General features: G+C 44.2%; 1 protein-coding gene and 1 long non-coding RNA gene across 4 annotated transcripts in view; one reads left to right on the forward strand and one right to left on the reverse strand.

Annotated features, from left to right (window-relative positions):
• SMAD5 (SMAD family member 5) overlaps positions 1–2,469 on the reverse strand; it is a 50,330-nt gene extending 47,861 nt beyond the window's left edge. For 2 of the 3 annotated variants that reach the window (XM_023195698.1, XM_023195710.1), the window contains exon 1: positions 2,334–2,469. The gene's annotated coding sequence lies outside the window, so the exon portion shown is untranslated. The remainder of the gene's footprint in view (positions 1–2,333) is intronic. The other variant, XM_023195704.1, reaches the window with a different exon arrangement.
• Positions 414–5,792, forward strand: LOC111528859. Its single transcript, XR_002727179.1, has 2 exons — positions 414–1,946; positions 5,524–5,792. It is a non-coding gene; the product is annotated as an uncharacterized LOC111528859 (long non-coding RNA).
• Positions 5,793–6,000: the final 208 nt, after the last annotated feature.

The raw sequence follows: 6,000 nt of genomic DNA on the forward strand, positions 1-6,000 counted from the left end.
CAGTGAAGAGGGTAAGCAGAATTTACTTGCCTCTACTTTGCTACAGAATGCAACTTTTAATAATACTCCCAGCAACATGTTACATAACCGACAGTAAACAACAATCTGATTCAAACCTCATTAGTAACAACATTCTGCCACTGTCTCCCACTGAAATTAATAGCTGACTTTGCCAGAGGGGAAAGAAATGCAACACATTATCAATCTACCCATTTCTGTGGCGCCTACCACAGTGAACCAGACACGCAGATAATACTACCAGATCTGTACAGAACCTACGAAAATATTTTATTCTTTTTTTCCAGTTTGCTGCTCTCTTCCTCCTTTTAACTAGACCATATCATGTGGATGCCTTTAAAACCTGAGAGAAAAGTCAGTTGAGAAGGTTAATCTAACTTTTCTTATTTCAGCTATGATCTGAAAGGAATGCACAAAATGATGAATGAGATATTTTTAACAAAGGTACATGGGTAAATTAACAGCAGCAATGCCAAAAAGACTGAGGGAGCAGCAATGTGGAGAGGGAAGGAAAGGAAGATGTATAAGAACAATCATACAAATAATCATCAAAATTAAACTTTATAAATGTAAACACAATATCTACAAGCTTTATGAAGATTAAGTTTTGTTAAATTGTCTCTTCTAAGTTTTGTATTTTTACAATTTTCACCGTAGAGAAAAAAATATTAATAGTTACCAAAGGAATAAAAGATTAAAATAATTTGTTACACATCTGCAGATAGCTCCTTATGGAATTTGGAACACTAATTTCATGACGATATTTGGATCAATAAATGTGAAACTGTCACACTGAGTGGAGGTACTGTTTTCCCCACAACGGACACTACTGCATTGGCATCTAGCAGAAATTGTAAGTTATTTGGAATGTTACTAAACCTACTAGGACTAAGGTTTTCAAACTTTCGTCTTTCAAATTAAAATTAAAAACTAATTCACTCGGGGCAATTCAGGTATTCTGCGGAAATTCAAGTACTCTAGTTTTAAATACGAATTTTAAAAAACGCAACCCAAGTATCCTTTCCTCTCAACTTCTGTGAGGCCAAGCCACAACCTCCACCTATCCAATCTTTGCTGCTAGATAAGAACTCTTTTGGTAGTGCTAGGCAACAGGCATGATGTGACAAACCGAGACATCAAAACTTTTCCACAGAAAGATAAAGTAAACAAGATATACTTAGCACCACACCCATTTAAATGCACAAGCAGCCAAAATTGCCTCTTCCCCCCGCAACACCACCCCCCCAAAGCTCCAGTTAGTCAGGAAACATTGTCTTTACAATCAAGATAAAGATCTGGCTCAGGGTGTTCAGCCATTCCTCACCTACAGGCTAGCCTAAGCTCCATTCTCCAATGCCATCACCACCAGAATTGGAACATTCTGTTAGGAAGCCGTCAAACGTCCAAATACCCCGACTATCCTCGCCCGAGTTCTGCAACCAAAAAATCTGTTTTGGCTACTGAGCATGCTCAGACTTAAGAAGGGCGCGCCACATGGGAGTTTTCAAAGCTTAGGCTCCAAACTCCACGTAGTAACAGCAGCTGAAAGGGGGAGAGGGGAAAAGGGGAGGGGAAGAGACTGGAATATTAATTTAAGCCCTGATATTAAAGTATGGGAACCGGCCAGCGGCTGAATATGATGACGGCAAAAAGACGCTGCTTTGGCATTCTCTTTGCAGCACAGAGTTTACATGAAGTAGAAGAAATCCTTGCAGTAGTGCAAACTGACATGGCAAGGGGCGGAAACCAGGTCTAACCACCAGCTGATTGCAGGAGCCGGTCACAACTGCCCAGAGTGTAATTCCCACCAACAAGCGCGGATCCTTATCTTTGAAACACAAAGCGACGGCAGCACGGATTCATCGAGCCATTGGACAACTTTGCAGTGCAGCAGCCCAGGCTGCCCGAGAACCGCAGTCCTATCAGGGGTGTGTACCGAGGGTGGTACATCAGACGAGTTAGGAAAGCAAACCGCTCCCCAGGACAGAGCGGGGTCAGGGGGTCCCCTCCAGGGCGTCCCAGACGCCTCCCTCCAAAGTCTGGGCGGTAACGGCGGGGCTGGGACAAGGGCCAGCCCCGGCCCCGCCTCAGGACGCCCCGGCCAGCCGGCGAGGCCTCCGCAGCCGCTGGGCCGCACCGTGTCCGCCAGCCGGGACCCCGGCAGGCCAGGACTCGGCCTACCTCCCGCCCGACAGGCCCCGAATCGTTTCCGTTCCGTCCGCGGCCGAACGCCCCCGCCTCCGCCCGAGTCCGCCTGGGAAGAGCCCGCAGCCCCTGGTTCCGTTCGCCCGCGCGTGCCGGGGACCCTCACTCACTCACGGGCCGGCTGGGCGCGCTCTCCCAACGCCGTCGCTGCGTTTCTCCTCGCTGCAACTTTATTAGCAGCTCGGGCGCGGGACACGCGCACGGCGCCCGCTCGCCCAGGACCCGGATGAGGGAGGGAGGGAAAGGGAGCCCGGGAGGACGCCCGCTGGGGTCGGCGCATGCGCGCCAGAGGACGACTGACCGCTGCGGGACCGAGGGAGGGGTGTCTTGCCCCGGCGGCTGAAAGAAGCTTGCGCGCCTGGCTCCGCGCCGGCCAACGCCGACTTCCGATCAGCTGGAGGCCTTCGCGTCGATGGCCAGGCCTGGGAATGGGAGTCAGATAGCTCCCACCACCACCACAGTAGCCGCTAGTAGCTTCCACAAACCAAATCAGCATACATTGTAATAAATTAAGTAATTGTCCTTGATACAGACAACTGGAGATTTTCTGTCATATACAAAGTGTAAACAAAAACATCTTCAGATACTGCTTAGCTACTTTTATTGATTTGTAATACAAATCTGAATGAAGAATCGTCTTTCTGTGCAAAGTAGCTTCAAACCATGTTTCTGAGCATCTTACAGCTTCTACTAGATGCAGCACTGAAACCCCTCCCACGAAGCAATCCTGGAACCCTTGAGGGCCTATGGAAATGGAGCGAGTGCCCACCCTGGAGTTGCAGGAGTGGGACTGTCCATACACTGGATTGCAACCCCAGTTATTCAAGACACATTCCCTCTCCACCTCCTTGTGAGGAGGGAGATCCCGTGGGGACCCAGCCCCTGGACAGGTGGGGCCACTGAGGTGCAGAGATGCCATCCATAGGCTTATATACACCACCCCATCTCCTGGATTCTCTTTTCTTAGTAATTGGAGCTCTTCTCAATGCTTTTTCCTCCAAATTTCCAAAACTGTCAGCATTTCCCAGAACATAATATTGGTACATATTATAGCAAACCCGCTTTGAAGAGTGCTAGTAAGAAAAAGCTTTTGAATATTTTTGTTTTTATTTTAAAAGGTCAATACTGGCTCTCCAATGTTCTATTATAGGTTTTCTTTTTAAAATAAGTAAAAATCAAAATCGGAGTCATTTTGGAATCCTCTTTCACACCCTGATCCAATCCATCAGGAAATTCTACTAACTCTTCAAACTATATCTTAAATCTGACCATTTCTCACACCTCAATGCCACCTCCATGGCCTGAGCCAGGGTCATCTCATCTGACACACAAATGCCTCGGCTGCTATTTTGCTCCAGGCTCTAGAAGTTTATTTCCATGGAGAAGAAACTAAATAAATGTTCCAGAAGTCTCTGCATTAGGGGTGGCCATCTCAAATGGTGACAGAGGCCTAGTAAAAGAGTAAAGGGGAAGTGGGGGAAGAGACCAGAGAGCGAGTGTCTAGTTCCAGAGACCAAAGGGGTCACTGCCATTTCATTCCAGCCAACTGTTACCATAGGGAAATGTGGGAATAAGGGCCCAGTGTTGGCAGATATTCTGATTTTTCAAGCAAAGCTGGGAATTTAGATTTTTATGTGAAAATCTCAATTATATCTGTTTAGCAACTTCTTTCTATTTTTCTCTCTCTTTGCCTGTCTCCTTCCCGCCACCCCCCACCCTCCTGCCCCCTTCCTCTCACTCTGTTAGACATTCTGGAGGCCAGCTACATGCAAGCCAAACAAAACAAATCCATGGTCCCGATTTAGCCTACTGGCCACCAGTTTGCAATTTCAGGTCTCCATCTTAAACTTCTTTACTACATCATAAACTTTGAGAAAGTAAAGTCTGTGTACTTTAACTCTTTGTCACACTCACTGATTATTTGTTGTTAATTCAGAAGTTTCCAGCCCTTGGAAGGCAAATATTTCTGGAGCCTGCATGGGTTTACAACTCCCAGAAGTGCATATAATCCTGCCTTGGAGGATACGGTTTGTTTTTTTTTTTTTTCCCAGAACTGGTGTTTGCAGAGTGCTTTGTTGAACATTATAGAACATAACAATTTGGTTTAAATATTTTGTATGGTAGAGATACTCCTCACTTCAAACAGCCAGTAAAATCCTTCCCAAAACAAATTATTTGCTGTTTTGCAGTCACTGTACATATGTCAGAAGAATTTGTGATTACAAGATTCCTTTTCATAATCACATATGTAATCTCATAGCCAACAGTTTTGCTTCCTAAGTTATGTGTCCACATACTGATCAAATCAACCAGAGACTCCAACCTCTCCAAATTGCTGTTTGAGCTCAGCTTAGGTCTAAAGTTGGAAGAGATAACATAGAAGGGAGGACTGGAGATTTTAGTACCAAACCAGCAGCCTTCTGAAGGTCTAAGAAATTACCTAGACCTCAAAGGCTATAGAAAATCAGAGGGATCACTAAATATCTATATAGTCAAAAACATTATAAAATAGCAAATGAATAGGCATCCCAGAACCATAAGAATGAAGTAAGGAAGTCCCTGTTTTTGGCAATCAAATGGGATCTAAGAACAAATGTAGAACAGGATGATCTGAACAGATCGACATAGTCAGTGGGACATCAAAATAGACAAATTGCTTCTTTCGTTCAGCCATTCACCTGATCAAGAAGACCAGATAAAAGCAACTCCAATACTCAATTTTACTTTACTTGTAGAGAAACCCATTTCTGTACAATTTAGGCCTATAATTCTCAACCAGGGGTGACTGCACCCCCAGGAGACATTTGGCAATGTTTGAAGATGTTCTTGGTTGTCACAACTAGGAGGGCAGTGCTACTAGCATCTAGGGAGTGGAGGCCAGAGACACTCCTGAACACCCTACAATGCACAGGACAGCCTCCTTCTACCAAAAATTAGTCAACCCAAAACATCAGTTTTACTATGGTTGAGAAACCCTGATTTAAATCCCAAATAGTTTTTCTTGGGTTGGGTTGATGTTTATGGAAGAAATGATCCTTTCCTTTGAATTTTTTCAATAATCTTTATATTATCAATTTGATGTAGAGAACTAGCCTAAATGTTTAGCCCATGACCTACTCCCACCTTGAGTTTTTCAGGTCTAAGAAAGAGGCAACTTTTGGTAAAGGTGAGACAATATATGGAAGATGAAGAACTGGAATAATTTACAAATATTATCGTATTTTTTATTTTAAAATGTGTGGTAATTGAGGCAAATTGGTTTTGGTTTGAAAATCTTTAATAAATATGTTAATTTCATAGTTTGCTGTAACTCAGAAAGCTTTGCCTATATGACTACTGCATACCCTACTGGGAGAATTGGAAGAATGTGATGATGTTAGGAGTCACCCACCATAGAAGCATGAGTGAATGACATCCCAGAGATCTGCAAAGGATCCTGGTAGCCACTTCAAAGACTTTTTCTCCCTTCCTCAGACAATCATGGCAAATGGACATCAGAGGAAGAAATAGCGAAGTTTGTATGACTCCTCCAGCACAGTCCTCGGAAACAATAAAGCTTCCTTTCCAAATTCTGAGAATTCTATGTTATTCTTTAATTGACAGACTGCCCACTGCACCCAATTCTTAATATTGGAAATAGTGCAGAAACCAGAACTCAACTGAGGAGTTCTGAGATGAGTGAGGTTCCAAGGACATGATGTGCAGAGGCACACCCCACAATCCAGAAAGAAAAAATTCATCATGTTTGTCAGAAGAGCTTTCATGTCAGTCTTTAAC

This window comes from Piliocolobus tephrosceles, chromosome 4 (assembly GCF_002776525.5).
Source record: "Piliocolobus tephrosceles isolate RC106 chromosome 4, ASM277652v3, whole genome shotgun sequence".
Classification (NCBI taxonomy): domain Eukaryota; kingdom Metazoa; phylum Chordata; class Mammalia; order Primates; family Cercopithecidae; genus Piliocolobus; species Piliocolobus tephrosceles.